The sequence below is a fragment of the Haliaeetus albicilla genome, chromosome 3 (assembly GCF_947461875.1).
Source record: "Haliaeetus albicilla chromosome 3, bHalAlb1.1, whole genome shotgun sequence".
NCBI classification, from domain to species: domain Eukaryota; kingdom Metazoa; phylum Chordata; class Aves; order Accipitriformes; family Accipitridae; genus Haliaeetus; species Haliaeetus albicilla.
The window spans coordinates 44284282-44300525 of NC_091485.1; the positions used below are offsets into that span (position 1 = coordinate 44284282).

The 16244-nt window shown below is 34.7% G+C and overlaps 1 long non-coding RNA gene across 1 annotated transcript; it reads left to right on the forward strand.

The window, feature by feature from the left end:
* The first annotated feature begins 3658 nt into the window (after nucleotides 1-3658).
* On the forward strand, nucleotides 3659-13590 carry LOC138684588 (uncharacterized). Its single transcript, XR_011323835.1, has 3 exons — nucleotides 3659-3793; nucleotides 11334-11417; nucleotides 12711-13590. It is a non-coding gene; the product is annotated as an uncharacterized lncRNA (long non-coding RNA).
* The last annotated feature ends 2654 nt before the right edge of the window (nucleotides 13591-16244 follow it).

Below are 16244 nucleotides of genomic sequence, written 5' to 3' on the forward strand. Positions count from 1 at the left end.
TAGCTGACAGGTAGGAAGAGAGGTCAGAGTGCCAGCCTCGTGAGTGGGACCACAAGTCAGAGAGCTGAGAGTCTAGGGGCTGAGCAACCAGAGGAGACCAGGATCCAGGAGCCAGCTGTGGGACAATCCTGTGTTATGTGTGTACGTTGAACTTCAGTCCTGGTCAGAGGGAGAGGAGAGAGAAGGTGGGACTGTCTGTGCTGTTCATGCTTATATGAAAGCTGTTTGTGTTGATGTGGGTAGCTGCATAGGCCCTTCTCATTCTGCAATCTGTGTGGGTAGCCACGTATGCATTGTTTGCATCGTGTGTGTGTGCATGCACCTATTGGGAACACATGCTCTACCTCGCTACTGGCTGGACATGGGGACATGGAGCTGCAGGAGCCTTGTATCTGTGGGGATGGGACAAGAGAAGTTCTGAAGTCCATCAAATTCATCTACCTCTAACTGCAGCATTACACGGCCCCTGTAGCAGCCCCTCTCTGGCTCACCCACCAATGCAGGGTAGTGACAGACTGGACCTTGCTGTAGTCTTTCCAACTCAGTGGAGTCAAAGAGATGAAGTAGGTAATGAATGATAAAACTTTATAGTAAGTTAGGCTTCATTACTCTTTCTTCTTGTGAAACCAATAGTTCATATGATTATTCTGACTGGGTTTTTTTGGTTGTTTTGGGGGGTTTTTTCATTCCTTTTTTTTTTTCTTTTTTCTTTAAACCAGAAAGCTAATATCATGTCTCGACAATACAAAGTCTTTTACTGCTATTTCAGGAGTTGTATTAGAATCAAAGGAACTTTGGGCTGAATGCAGCTTTTCTCTTTCTATTACTTTTATTGTATTTGGAGATCTTGAACTCAAGTAATGGGGACAATACCCAGGCATCAATAAATGTTTCTTTTATTTTTTAGGTATTCTGATGTTTTTTATTATTTGCCTTCTTTCACACCTATATATTTAGAAAAAACAATATTTATACTTCAGCTAAGTTTAAAGCTATACATACCTTGGAACTTTTAGCAAGATACATCTTGCTACCATCTTTGAAATTTTACTGACTTCAGAAGTCAGTATTTGTGTCTTAGATTTTACAGAAGTTTTTGACTGCTTATTTATAACAAATTAATATAAGTTTTCCAGTAAAGCCTGTTGCAAAATGTTGCTAATTGACGTGTCATTTACCAGACTTTTAATTCTTTTTAGAAATGGTCATGGTACTTGCAAACTTCTTTTTGCTCAGTTGTGGTTTTTAGCGTGCTTAATGTCTTAGAGGAAAAACAATCAAAACTGTAAAATTAGCCTTTGTTAGACAACTCCATTGAGAATAAACTCTCTTCATGGGAAAATTATATTGAAGCGCTGCATTCTTATTTAATTTGAACAATGTGAACAGAGTTGAGAAATGTACCTTTTAATCCATAAAATGTAATACTGTTTAAAGATTAAGTTTCAGAAGTGTGTTTGCTAATGATAACTACAATGTAATGTTTTTTTGGAAATTGTTTTCAGAATATTTTAATTTTAAAAGCATCAGCATTTCTTAAACTTGGATGCACAAAACTAGGTTCTCAAGTGTATGTTAGCTACATACAGCTTGATTATGAAAAATACTGCTTAATGCTTAAGATTGTGCATCAATTATTTTTGAAGATAAATTACCCTTTTGAAGCTGGTAGCTAAGTAGTGTTTAGATGCTGTGCTAGATCACTCAGGTTGACAGACTCCTGAGACAAATACAATTGTAACTATAACCAGTCTCCAGTGCATATTCTGCCCCAGATATCTTCTTAGAGCTTCTACACAGACACTACTCATTCTCTGAAAGTGAGAGCAAATTTAACATTCTAAATAGCAAAAATAAATTATTGCAAAAAAAAATGAATAAATTGTTTTCTTGCATTAACACTAAATTAAGGAATAATTACTGGAGTTCGTAAAAGATCAGCAAATAATAGAGGCTTGGTTAATCAGGCTGATGGCAAAGACAAACTTTAAAATATCTTGTTGATTTTTTTATTTAGTGAATTTAACCTTAATGTTATTTGAACACATTTACATACGACATGCATGGACTGGGCAGGGTGGTTGTCTCTGAAATTTTATTTTACAACCAGAATGCACTTCTTTTTGCTCTTTGCATTCTTTGTCACTTTTAATATCTTTGGTGATTCTTGAAATATTTGGTGCTGCAAATACGACCTGTCGTTTCGACAAATGGACTGATTGAATCTGTCAGACTGGTGGAATTTACAGTAAATTCACTGCAGCACAAGTGAAACCATAAGAAATTTTATTGTCTTAAATAGCTGGATGTAAGAGTCATCTCTTTTCATCAAAATACTATCTTGCATTTAAGTACAAAAGAAGAAAGTTCATTTGTAAACACTCTGCATAGTAGATTCAGTTAGAATACTTACATTAATAAATAAATTTTTAAGTATTTTAGGATTTTGTTCTAGGAAGTCCAAAATGACTTTTTTTTTTCTTGATTCTATTTATTTTGAAAATAGAATATTGACTATTAAATCAGAGACCCTTACAACAGAATCTGTTACATGAAAATGAAACACACTGGTATTCACCACAGGTTTAGTAATTTGTCAAATACAACATTTAAGGGTATATAATTGTCCTTTTTTTGGTCATTGTCATATTTAAAACATGCTGACCACATATTTTTTACAATAATATAGAATAAAACATGTCATTTTTTCTAAGCTATATTACAGTGAGTGATTGTTTTATATAGATAGTCAATTCTTTCTTCTTTGTAAAGAATTTCGTTGTACTTTGTAGCTTGCCAGTGTTTGAGGACATATTCCTTGCGAGGGCAAACATGTTTCAGTGCCTATTTTGCTATGTTAAACCTAATAGTTAACTTTGTTATTATGCCTATATGAATACTAACACTGTAATAAAAATCATTTTAATAGTCCTGTGAAGCAGACCACATAAACCAAGAACACGTATTTTCATTGAAGGCTTGTGCTAATTTTTTATTAAGAGATACATTAAACATTGATACATCCAACCTCTGATTGAACCTTCAGAGTTGTCACGTATAGGAGTAGCTGAAGATTTATTATGCAATATAAAATTAGGCGTATACAGTAAGCTTCATAATAAATGACCTTTGCAGACTGGAGATTGCCACATAGAATAGTTTCTTTTGTTGCACAGAAGAAAAGGATTTGAAAAAACAAATACAAAGACATAGAAGTTGGAAATCCTAAAATGAAAAATATTCTCAAATAAAATAAAAAATTGTTTCCTGATGAGAAAAAATATCCTTGGAAGTCGGTATTTCAGTGATGGAAAATCAAAATATGGTAGATGATAGACAAATATATTTTGGCAACACTTTTTTGACATGCTATAATAGGAATACGGTGAAATAATGAGATAAGTCTGACCAATTTAGATTTTTGTAATAGAACAAGAAATGCTTGTTAAAGATTTATTTAAAAGCTCATTACTAAAAGATTTCTCTGGTGCATATAATGTATAAGTTAATGGAACAATAAGGTACCTTGGTAGAAGTAAATATGTATTAAATAGTAAGGAACAATATAGAATGACAGGAAGGTTAACTTCTTTGTAGCATAGTTATCTCATTACTTATTCTTATTTCTGTCTTTTCTGTTGATTTAAATACACAGCTGGAAGACCAAAAGACAATTGTTTAGCAGCACAGGCAGCCTTCAGTGGACAATCAGAATGTGCCTACAACTGAAGAAGCTCTCTGGCATGATGCCTTTGTCACTCTTAAATCTGATTTCACAGAACTTGAAAAGAAGGTACGTCAAAGCTTTAATACAGCTCAGCCACAAAATAGGAGTGACAAAAGAGCTCATAACAGAACTATCAAAAGCAACATGCAAAGTATTTTGAAAATGATACTGTGTCTAAAGCCTAAATAAATTTTCATTTTATTTATTTTTGACTGTGGAAACTGCATTAATTACACTGAAGTATATTTATGCATAGTGGGGAAAAAACTGTAATTAAACCCACCGCTTTTTTCCTGCTTAGTTTACTGTAAAAATATCATATGACTTTTATGACCTAACACCTAGAGTTATTACAAAGGAAGATGTGCCACTGTGTAACTCATGTTTATACTGAGTAAAATTAATAGACCCAGGTGTAGACTTTGTCTACTTTTGAAGCATGGAAAATGTGGCAATATATGAGAATGGCATGTTTCTCTCTATTTAAATTAAATCATTTTTTAAAAATAGGTCTACAAACTTACCAGTTTAAGGACTAGACTTTTATTACAGATTATTTACATCCATTTATTTATACCAGAATAAATAAAATTTAAAATGTAATTAAAACTGTCAAGCTGGGACTATTTTACAGATCAAGTTGGTATAGATTGCTTTCCCTCTGTGAAATGAGTTGGTGATGCCTTTGCTGTAAGTAATGGACTAGTGATGTGTCACTGAAATTGTGTACAGTGCTGTTCACAATCTTTGGCAATCTCAACCCCCAAGACCTCCACCATATCACGATAACTAAGCTAGTGGCAGATTGTCTAAATAATGAGTAATATTATGCACTACTGCTACCCGTGATGCATTTGGTTAAGGCATAGAGGCTTGACTGCAAAGTAGTAATTTTTTTTCTATTTCATAAAAATGAAAATATCTACTTGTTGCAATCTAGCAACTGGGTAGATGGAATAAATGTTCTAAAAGCTATTGAAAATACCTAATAATTTTTAATTAGGTAACAATACCAACAGAAACTAACAAATTAGGAAAAATATAATTTTAATAAATAAAATCTACAGAGACTAGGATTATTAAGTTGATGGACATTTGTCTCCAGTACATGTAGTATGCATAGACTGCACCATCCAAGGTTATCAGCTTCTGGGTAACTGCTTCACTGAGGAAATGAGGAAAAGCTTGCCTGAGTGTAGACACATTGTCAGGGCAATTTCTCAGCCTGAGTTGGTTTTGTCTACATACAATGTGTTTGCAGTATAACTTAGATTATAATGTCTCTGAATTTTCACTTGCTGTAAAGAATGACATTGTGAAAAGTGTACATTCATTAACTTTAGTTTTCAGCTAGTATAAATGTCACTTCAAAACTTACACTTTTTTATAGCTGGTGAAAAATTTCAATTTTATTTCGTTTTGTTTTTTCTTAAACTCACTTGGAACATTTCTACAGTGTTGCAATATAAGATCCACAGCTACTCACAATAAGCATCTGGAGCAACCACTTCTTGTCTTCTGGAGGGGTTCTCGATAACATGTTTACAGAAATTGAATGGCTTGACTGAACCATGGTACAAGCTACCACTGTGAATGGCAGCACTTTCGAGCAGTATACCCTACTTATGTTTTCGTTTGGAACTGATAGCAGTCATGTACTTTAAGTTCCTCCTATGTGCTACTGGATTAACAAGAGGTGATAACACCTCTTGGGTATGTGAGGAGCACCCACTGTTTTGTTTTTGTTCAGGCAAAACTATTTTATACTATGGTCACCCAAAATATTTAAGTGGCACCAAAACCATTGTTTTCCGTTGTTAGGCATATGATAGATCAGGGTAAAAGAAAAAATAATACAGTTGAGATACCAGGTGAGTCAACTGTCTGTCTTATAAGTGAGAATTTGGTGTCATGGATTGTTCTTCCTTTCAATATCCTGCCACCTACTAAGTGGTGTTCTTTCCTCTGGTCATTTTTTTTTGTATGGTCTGAGTAGTGGCAGTTGAGGAGAGTGCTACAAGAGAATCCTTTCAAAATGTGATGGAAGAACTCAAACATTTTGTAGATTCGGTTGCTCTATGAAATGTACACGTAATATCCTATATCTATCATAATTCAAGATACATTATTATGTGTAAGAATACAGGAATCTGAATGGTGTATAACTTGTGGATTATTATTTTCTCCATCTTAAAGACTGATTCATGATTTTCCTCTAGTATTGCAGAACTTTATAATTTGGCTGTGAAATGTGAATCAGTGGTAAAGGGATTAATATCTTGTGATATAAATAGTCAGTCAAATGAGACTCTTCTATTCTTGTCTTAAAACAGGAAACTTTGATTCTCTCCTTATTTTTTTTTTTTTAATTCCTTTTACATACCCTTGTTGTAAATGGGGAAGTAAAGATAGAGTGGATATAGGGATCTGTATACAGGACAAATGTTCCCTACATATTTGTGGGGAGAAAATGGCCACATCTCTACAATGGAGCTGAGAGGTCATTGCCAAGCTCTACATGACAGTGCTAATACAAGTGTAGTCGCAGGTCTATGTCCATATGCATTTCTCAGCAGTGTCCCATCTCCCTACCAGGACAAAATTGCATACCCTTGCCCTTCCATAAGAAGAAAACAAAGCAAATAATTTTGATTGTTGAGGGAATTAGGACTGCAAAGCATGTTACCAACCGCACATGCTCCATGTGATGGACCTGACAGATTATCAGTCAAGGTCAAGATATGAATATAAATATTTTTGCTTTTCTGTCTCCCCATCAAGAAGCAGATTGCAGCTATAATTCCTAGCTTTTATATAGTCTTTCTCCTCCTTTTTTTTTCATCCTTGCTCCTATACCCATTTAAACCTTTCATCATAAATGTCATGGCTATTATGTATTGCAGACAAAATGGATGAATGTGAAGAATGATATCAGAAATGCCCATACCTCTCTAATACTATTGCCTGCTGCTGGACTTTTCAATTTACTCTTTTTGGGCAGTTTGCTTTAGAAGAAAGAACAGAATGATGGAGGTCTGGCTCAGTTTCAGCCAGCTAAGTTAGTAACTAGGATGAACAGGGAGCCTATGTTTCTAAAGTTTTCCTTTTTTTTTTTCACATTTTTTCTTTAACACTTATTTTACTTAGCGGCAGAATGGCAACAAAATTGCCTCAACGGCAGAAGTAATTCCTTGATACCAAGACTCTGGAAACACTCCTTGTAGATTTGGGATATAGGAAGGTTAGATTTCTTTCCTTGTTTGTAATTAATTGCAGAGTCTTTGAAAAAAGATGAAACAACAGAATGGAAATTGCCTTATTGTGGCATCCCACAGCCTTTGTTTTTTCCTACAAAGTTATATAGCAGATCGCAGTTGATTTTTCTGAATTGTGTGTTGCTTCGGACTGTTGTTATACTTCTTAGAAAAGTGATCATTTTAATTTATAGAGATTTTAATTATCTCTTCTCAGATGTACTTCAACAGTTTACAATGCCTTGAAGAAGTTTATTCTGATTGATGAGTTTATGTGTTTTGTAAACCCCTTGAGTTTTGGAGGGTTTTTTTGTAGGCAAAGAAACTTTTGGATACACTGATTCATTCCATGGAGGTGAAGCTGCTGCAGTGGGTGTCCCCAGGTCCAGCTAACAGCAAGACTGAGCACAGATTTGCAACAGGCACACAAGCATGCATAAGCACAATGCATGTACCTATGTTAAGTGGCCAGCCACACAGATTAATGCAGACGGGAAACACAGCACTCATACAGACACATACAGCACTAAATGTCTTACCCTGTTTCCCCTCTCTGGCTGATCAGTATGAAAGCCAATTAGTGGCAAATATATACATATATGTACATATATATGGTGTGGATCCCTCCAGTAACTGGAGCTTACACACTGCCTGTGCAGAGTATGGGCAGAAATGTGCCCTATTATGTGAGTTTGTAGAACTTTTGCCTTTTTAGAGGATTTATAAAGGTTGTGTTAACTCCTTGGTCTTGCTCAACAAAAGGATATGTAATGTGGAATACAGGTTTCTATAAGATACAGCACTTCTTTCAATGCTGGGTGTGTTGGGGGTTTTTTAATTTTTTTTTTTAAGTGGAGCTGACCAGTTGTTCTGAACTTCAAAATCAGCTTTTGTATGTGATAGTCAAGTTAAGGATGGCAACTTTCTGGAGTTTTTCAGGAAAATCCAATCTGTAATTCGAGATTTCTAGGGGGCATATATTTTACATAGAGAGAAGATCACCTCAGTGTTGTTATTTCTGTTTTGATTTCTGATGGGATCATTAACAGTTCAAGGTTCTACATGCTCTCTGTATGATTAGTTTTTTCCCAGTAATTGCTTTCTTTTCAGAATTAATTATCAGTCCCTGAGGAAAACACAGATTCTGTTGACACATCTCTGTCTTGGTGAACATTCAAAAATTGAATCTGTACTGTCATAAACTATGGAGATTTGTAAAATGATTCTTAGTGATGAGAGCTTTTCTAGTTCCTGGCAGAATCTGTTTTATTTGTTGTCTAACCACCTCAGTAAAATAGCACCTGGCCCTCTTAGAACCAATATATACCTAATGTCTCATGCTCATTTTTAGCTTTGCTTGTCTCCAAGTATGATTACACTCGGTGTACTTTCTCACCAAGTAGCATGTCACTGTTTTTCACACTGTTGGGTTTCTCAGCTGTGGTGATGAAATCAGCTCAATGTTCACAAGAAATGCCCCTCCACCTACTGTTTTCCTAAAACAATGATGTCAAGTGTGTCTGTAGTGGAATTGCAAAGTTGTTTGGGCATCTTTGTTGTATGTGGGCCTTGGATTCAGAAGGAACAGAAATTGCATTTCAGTATTCCAGAGTCCCATCTTTGCAGTTCAGGCAAAGCGTTCCTATTTCATAGCCAAAATTGTCACATACAATCAATGATAGCTAACTCAATAACCCTTTACAAGATCACTATTGGTGTAGAGTTCTATAGACAATGGGAGATCTGCTCCATAGTGTTCTTGGTGATCTTGATGTGTGTGACCAGCTTTGTTTAGACCTGCTTGCTTCCCACCATGAAGAGAAGGCATCAATTCTTGTGCTCCCATTTGCATGAGCATACAGGCTCTTTTGGGAGGACATTCCTTATTCCATCATCATATCAGTGTATATATTTCCATTATTTCCACTGTGATCAGATGTTCTGGTTAAGATGGAAAAGCAATCTGACTGCTTTGCTGTAGTTGCAGCTGTAGTCCAATTTTGGTTCTCCTTCAAAGTCTTCCAGTGTTTCTAGGATTTTATTTCTGTGGTTGAAGTAAAACTGAAACAATGCCAAATGCATTCCACACTGTGTTTCTTCATACTAAGGAAGGGAGCATGGCTTTGAGTGTTAACTTCTGCAAGGACTGCAATGGAAAAACTTCTCAGATCTCTAATGATAGGACATATGTATAAGTATGTATATTCTTTTTCACTTGAAGAATTGCAACTACTGGTAAGTCTTTGTCCTTGTTTACCAGGATTAGTTTGTTGTAACTTGTGTAGTTATTTAATTTTGTTAAATTGATTCTAACACCCTATCTGTTTGATTTTGGCATTTATATACTCAAATATCTAACAGGAACTCCAACTTAGATTATGTTTTGCCCATGGCTACTCTGTAATAATAGCAAGATATACGTGTGTGTGTGTGTGTGTGTACAAAAGGACTTTGAAATAAAGTCTCATCTGACAGAATCTTCTCCTGTGAAGGTGCAACAGTTACACTTCTGAAGTGTGAAGACAAAATCTTCATTATTAATATTAAATGCATATTTAGTTTTGTGATTTAGTTCTGTGAAGAATGAAGATTTTTCTAAAAATTGCACTGAATAATGCAAAACAGCCACCACATTTTCCACATTTTTGTTGTTTAGTTCCACCATATTTCTAAAGTGATGACAGCATATGTGTCAAATATTTCCAGGGTGGTGTAAGCCACTTTTCCTTTACCCAAGGCATTTAAAGAGGACATACATGCAAAGAGAGTGAGTTAATTTCATAAGTCATTGATGACAGCGTAACCACTGAGTAGCATAACAAAACAGAGCAACAAGTCAATTATATGTTGTCATCACTAACATGTGAAAATACCTTCTTAGTTGTCCCCTCTCCAGCCAGGACCATGTTCTTATTTACAGCACAGAAGATTTAATCTATAATCCAGTGTGTCACTTCAGAGAATTTGTAGGGAGAAAGTAAACAGAGACATACAATTGACATTGTCCAGAATTTGAAATAGACCTTTTTCCATTTTACAGGAGCAACTCTTCTGTATATGCATTTTCAAACTAGAGTGAATTACAATTTGAATTAATCTGAAGACAAGGAAAGTAAGACTTTTAGGTTCAGTTTCAGCTGAGTTTCAGTTTCTGTCATCAAGAAATTGGAAGCTAGTGGCATCCACAAGTGAATGAAGTTTATGAGGAGCAAACTGTAATTATATTAAATATTTATAGTGTGGTGACTGGATGGCTATCATGGATAATACAATACAGAGCCTTTAACCTCCGAGTGACCAGTTTCAGTCTGACCTGAGTCAGTTGTGACTGAAGGTTGCTGCCATGTGACAGTTCTCGTTGGCCTATGTGAAATGTGTTGCTAGTCTTAGCCTAACTCCATGTGAATAGGTGGTGATCCCTGTGGGCCAGGATTGAATCATGTCAGTGGAAGAGTACAGTGAACATTTCTCTGAAGCAGCTATGCTTTTACTCCCCTGAATCAGATACTTGAGCATCTGCAAGCAAGACTTTGCCTTTCTTTGCATGTATATGATACAGTGAATCTACATCTAAGTGTTACTGCTCTGAAATTTATACACAGCTCATACATGCTTGCTATTTTTCTCTTCACCAATGTGATTTTAAGTGGTTTAAAATTCCTTATATTGATATGCTAGATTTATTGTTTACTGTAATTAGGTATGTGTATATGGATGTTGGTGGCTGGATAAAACTTAGGCAATAGTATCAATGTATCTAGATGTTTGGATAAACATAGCATAGGAGAAGTTCACAGTAACTAATTCTTTAACTTTTAATCTGCTCCCTGTAATACTAAACTGCTCTTTCATATTGGAAAAGCACTACTTTTTAAAAATGAAAATGGAAAGAGAACATTTTGCATACGAGATTTCTTTGCTGGTAAAGTCATAGTACAATAGCCTTATATTTTTTAACGTTTAACTACTGTTGAAAGTATTGAAGTACTTTGTGAGTTTTAACCATTTTATGTAAACCATTCCTTATCATCAAAGGGTTATCTTCTGACATTGCACAGGGATAGAACTATACAGTAAATAATGAATTGTGGGATGCAGCCAGGCTTGCAGAAAATAACTATTTGAGGGATGGTGCATGAACAGAAAGCTGTAATTTTGACAGGTGGCAAGGTGTCGTGTCACCAAGCCCTTCTAAAGCCTCATATCTCATACCTATTGATTAATGGCTCTAATTAAGGAATGAAATCAAGCATGTGAAGACAGGGGATCGCTTTAGGTCCTTGTTTGGTAGTTTTCTCTTCCTGGCGCACAACTCATCCATCTAAATATCACTGCTCTTTCATTTATTACAGTTGGATGATACCAAAAAGGAACTGGAGGAGGTGCATGCTGATCTTGTCATGCTCATGCAGGAACTTGATTTGGCAAGAGCTGAGGTAAGACAATGTGTGTGAGTATCGTCTGAATGAACGCTGCAATACCAGCTGGTTGTTTGTCCTCTTTGTGGTGGTGGTTAATGAATGCTTCTTATAATTTGATTACTTTTTTTTTAATAAAAGAAGAAAATGTTATTCTTACTGTCCAGTTTTCCACCTGCTGGTACAGACTAACTGATTTCAGTGGCGCTATTGTATATTTGCATATATATAAAATCAGGATACAGCTCTTCATATGTAAACTTGAGAACTCCATTTATTCATGATGATTTTGTTTAAATACAAAGCTTCAAATTAAAAAAAAACCACCTGAACACTTTCATAATGTGACTCTTGGTATTGTGAAAAGGAGGACTGAAATAGAGGAGTTTTGTTGATAAATCTAGTTCATTCATTAACGCTGTGTAGTATCAGCTGTATAGCAAGTCTGCTTATAACAGAGAAATGGTGATTCCCCTCCACCCCCAATATTATTACATGTTCCAACTTAATTTCAAATACTCTGAAAACATTTAGCTGCTTTTCCTAGCTGAAGGAAGCCACTAGCAGTAGAAGTAAAATGGCAAAAAATTTCAAACATTTATAATATTTATAATACATTCATATAGTTAGACAAATCAAAATAATTCTAGAGACCTGATAGTTTAGAAGAGTAATTATTGAATAAGAATTCATATATTTATTTTTCACCCTTCATTGCAAATAATCAATAACAAATATATTAAGCTCTTTCAGTTCTGTTGAAAATTTCCTTTTGATGTGTTCTAATTGCACTAAAATTTCTATCGTTAGCTTATTTTATTAGGTATTCATGTTGCTACAAAACTCAGCCAGTGATTGGAGACTCATACCTTAGTAAGCAGAGGAAAATAATGAAAAAATATCCGTATTAACTTATTCCAAAACTCAGAGTTAGGCCTGATTCTTTAGCTTGTTTAATTTTTACTCAAGGGCTAAAGCACAATATTCTTAAATATTTCTAATGAAGTAATAGAAATATAACTTAATAAAATAAATCCTGAATCTGCCATATGGCTGATGTTAATGGATTTTAATTTACACAGGTATCCTCTGATTAGTGATAATTTCATATCTGCAGTTTAAAAAAGAGATTTAATGGATTCAGTAGGTACAAAAAGTTTGCATATGTTTGTAATCCTACACAGATATAGTCACTTGTCTCTTAGTTCACAAATCTGTGCAAATCTAGCATTATAATTAAAATCTGGTAATGATTTAATTGTATCAAACATTAATATAATCCAGTGTTAGTTTGTTTATTTATTTATTTAGGTACTGTTTTGGATCCTGCTACTGTAACACCAGCATATAATATTAAATAGTCCCCAAAAATACACTGTTGGATGCTGACTGTAATATATGAAGGGAATACTTTGATTCAGGTTTTGTCATAACTGTGTGCTGTATGGTATATTTTATCATCTGGAGAAATTACGTTATGCTAAGGAACTTTAAAAAAAGTTTCTTTCCCTTCATTTGTTTTGTTAGCTTTTCTATAATGTTTTTTATAAATTAATATTACATATTGTCTCATCTCTTTTATTTATATTTTAAGAGCCTTTATTTAAGATTAGAAACAGCAATAAAATCATTGCTTACTGAAGCAAGCAGACTTTGAAGCCAGCTATGCACATTAGAAGGATGTTACACACTGCACACTTTTAATAATGATCATTTAGAAGATAATTTTAGCATCCACACAAGGGAAAAATGGATTTTTGATGAGTTCTTATATGACCATATGTGGTATTAGTCAGTGTGAGGTATTGCTAGCGAGCTCATTGCTTTCAAAAATCAAAGTTAAATGGTTCATCTATCATCAGAATTTGTGTCTGGGCGACTTGTCTGAACATCAGTATGATTTATGGTTTGAATTGGAGGAGTCAACCATGCATGTTTCTTAGTTTATCGTTTTATGCTGTCTTCAATTAAATGTCTATAAACACAGTGATGGCTTTATGACATTGTCCATCAATAAAGACTATCAGATTTTGCATGAGAATATGTAATTTTCAGAAAAAATAATGACCTTTTGACTTCTATGTGCCCTGTTGTACACATGATATATACGGCATGTTTAGACTTCAGTTTTTATCCCAGATCCATTTGATTTTAATCTTGCAGACTAATTAAGACAGTGGCCATATTTTATTTAACATAATTCAGATAGACTACCATCTAGGATTTTTTGATGAAACTATCAAAGGGTGATATATTCGGTAATAATAGTAAGGTATAACAGGTGCACGTCTCTAAAAGTATTTAGAAAATATATTATTTTAATTGTACTAAAACAAATTAAAAGTGATATCAGAACAGTTTATTGCATATTGATTCAGTATTTGATTATTTTACCATTTCAAGGTTGTTTTTTTTTTCCCTAAGACAAAATAATGCATACATTAAAATTAAATTAAACCATTCTGCAAAACGGATGAATACTAAAAAACCATAGGCTCTCATTTTCTTCAGGGACATTGAATAATGATACTTTCACTCTTCATATTTATGAATTACGGTATAGTATACACAGTGGCAGCATATGGAGGTTGAATCATTTTCTGCACAGCTGTGCCCTAATATTGCTGTCGACAGCTATGCATTGTAAAAAAAAAAATTAGTATTCCAGTTCTTAAGGCTATATTGAATATCTTTTCAATATGTTTTTATTGGAAAAGTGTATATTATGTGATTTTTTTTTCATATGCCATGTAAGCTGAAGGTGGTTAAAGTACCATTTAGCTGAATTGTAGTTAGTATATCTTCTAAGTAAACTTTGGACTGAAGAACGAAATAGTGCATATGTAAAATCCAGCTAACATGAACATCCATGCTCCTATCATCCATATTCCCACAGAGGGAATACATGAGACATGGGCAAATATTTGTTTGCTCAATGTTTCACCAACTTAGGTTGGTGAAAATCATAAACATAATGTATGCTCGTTCCAGCCTGCCTAATATTCTTCTGAGTCTAAGTGGAGATGCCTGCTGTAAATTTTTCTGTCCCATGAGGCTATGAGCTGAATTCATTTTGTGTTTGGTGCATTCTCACAAGTTACAAGTTGGCAGACACCAGATGGTGCTAGGGAGACAATTGTCAAAAATCTGTACAAATTTAAGTCAAACAGAAGTTAATAGTGTCTGAAGTTGTGCTGTTGACTAGGTGTCTGCTGTTGGGTAGGTGGATCTTCCTTTTGTCATAACAATTAATATCCTTTCAAGTATGTCTTCTCAGGCTATTTCTCTCTCTTCAATGCAACTTGAATGATTCCATTTTCAATTTCCCATTATCCTTTAACTAGGTAGGTAAAAATATGTAGAAAAGTAAGTAAAAGTATCACTACTGTTCATTAGTTAACTGTTTCCGTCTAATCTTTGTATTTTAAGCTTTAGCTAGGTGAGGTAGGATAAGAAAGTTGCTCTTGTGTAGGCTACATATAGCATATATAACAACATATACATGTAGCAGTTGTTTTTAAAATTTTCTCACAAAATTTCTATCAATGAGTACATTGACAGGTAATGAAAATATTGATATTTCTTTTGAGTAAAAAAATAACGAAGGAAAAAGAAGGCCTACTACACTGGATATCTAGCTTTTCATAAGACTACTTTGAAAATGTCAAATCTGCAGCACTTATACTCTTGAATTTTGAGCATCTTACATGAGTCAGAAGAGGTTTCTCAGTAGGCTGCATTATAGTAGTTGTGTGTTATATGCAGCCTAATTGTAGGGTACCCTCATCTCAACAAAATATTTCATATCATTTCTTGTAAAGCCACAATTCCCCTGAAATAAACATATCCTGAAAAGCAACTGAACCCTGCTGGACAAGTATTTTTTTCTAAATGCTATGCCATGTCTTACAGGCTATCAGATTTACTTCCTTCTGTTGAGGATATGAATCTTTCCACCCAATGGCGTTGGCATATGCAGCCATTTGTACCAGAGGACTTTTTGCCTGTAGTATATGATTGCATTTGAAACTGGATTTGGTAGTCCTTCTAGACTCCTCATTGCAATTTGGGTTTTCTGATACTAGAAACAACTATAACCTCTTTTGGTAGTAAAATAATATTTTCTGGCTAAATATCTAAGGGAGCTGTGGAAGGACAAAATTGACTGGGTAGTTTTTGTTGAGTTTCTTGATTTTTTTCATCAAGTGTGTGTCTTCTCTAAAAACCTGTGCATGCAGAGGAGAACATTTTTATGGAGAGAAGCTTTCATAAGATGAAGTCTGCATTCTTGCTGTTCGTTCTCCTGCTTGCTATGCAGGATCTTGTATGACTGGCAGAAAAGCAGTTATCTGGAAAATTTATGATGTAGATGTTGGTTCTGGTATAATCAAAATTATATTTATTTTATCTGTCACATATTTCCAGAACAGTAGTTTCTGTATACCAAGCGAATCCAGGTAATGTGAGCTATTTTGGGGTCCTCATATCACAGAGAGTGAATTAAGTAATCTTTGACTTGGTTGCAGCCCATGAACCATCTTTATTTAAGGCTAGACATCTAAATTTAATTACATTACATGTGGAATGTCTGTCAGTGTTGGGAATGACAGTAGGTATCTATACGTTCTGGACCGCAGGGAGCTGATATCTCAGCATATGGGCTTAATTTAAACAGACACTCAAGTAACTGTGTTTCACATTTACAGACAGCCAGTACCTGAGAACAGTGTCCTGTACAGGGAATCCTTGTAAATGTGACAGGAAGGTGTACTGTACAAGTCATCCTTGTTTTGCTCTGTTAAAAAGTCAGCACTTTCTAATGGAAACCACATGGTCCTGTGGTTG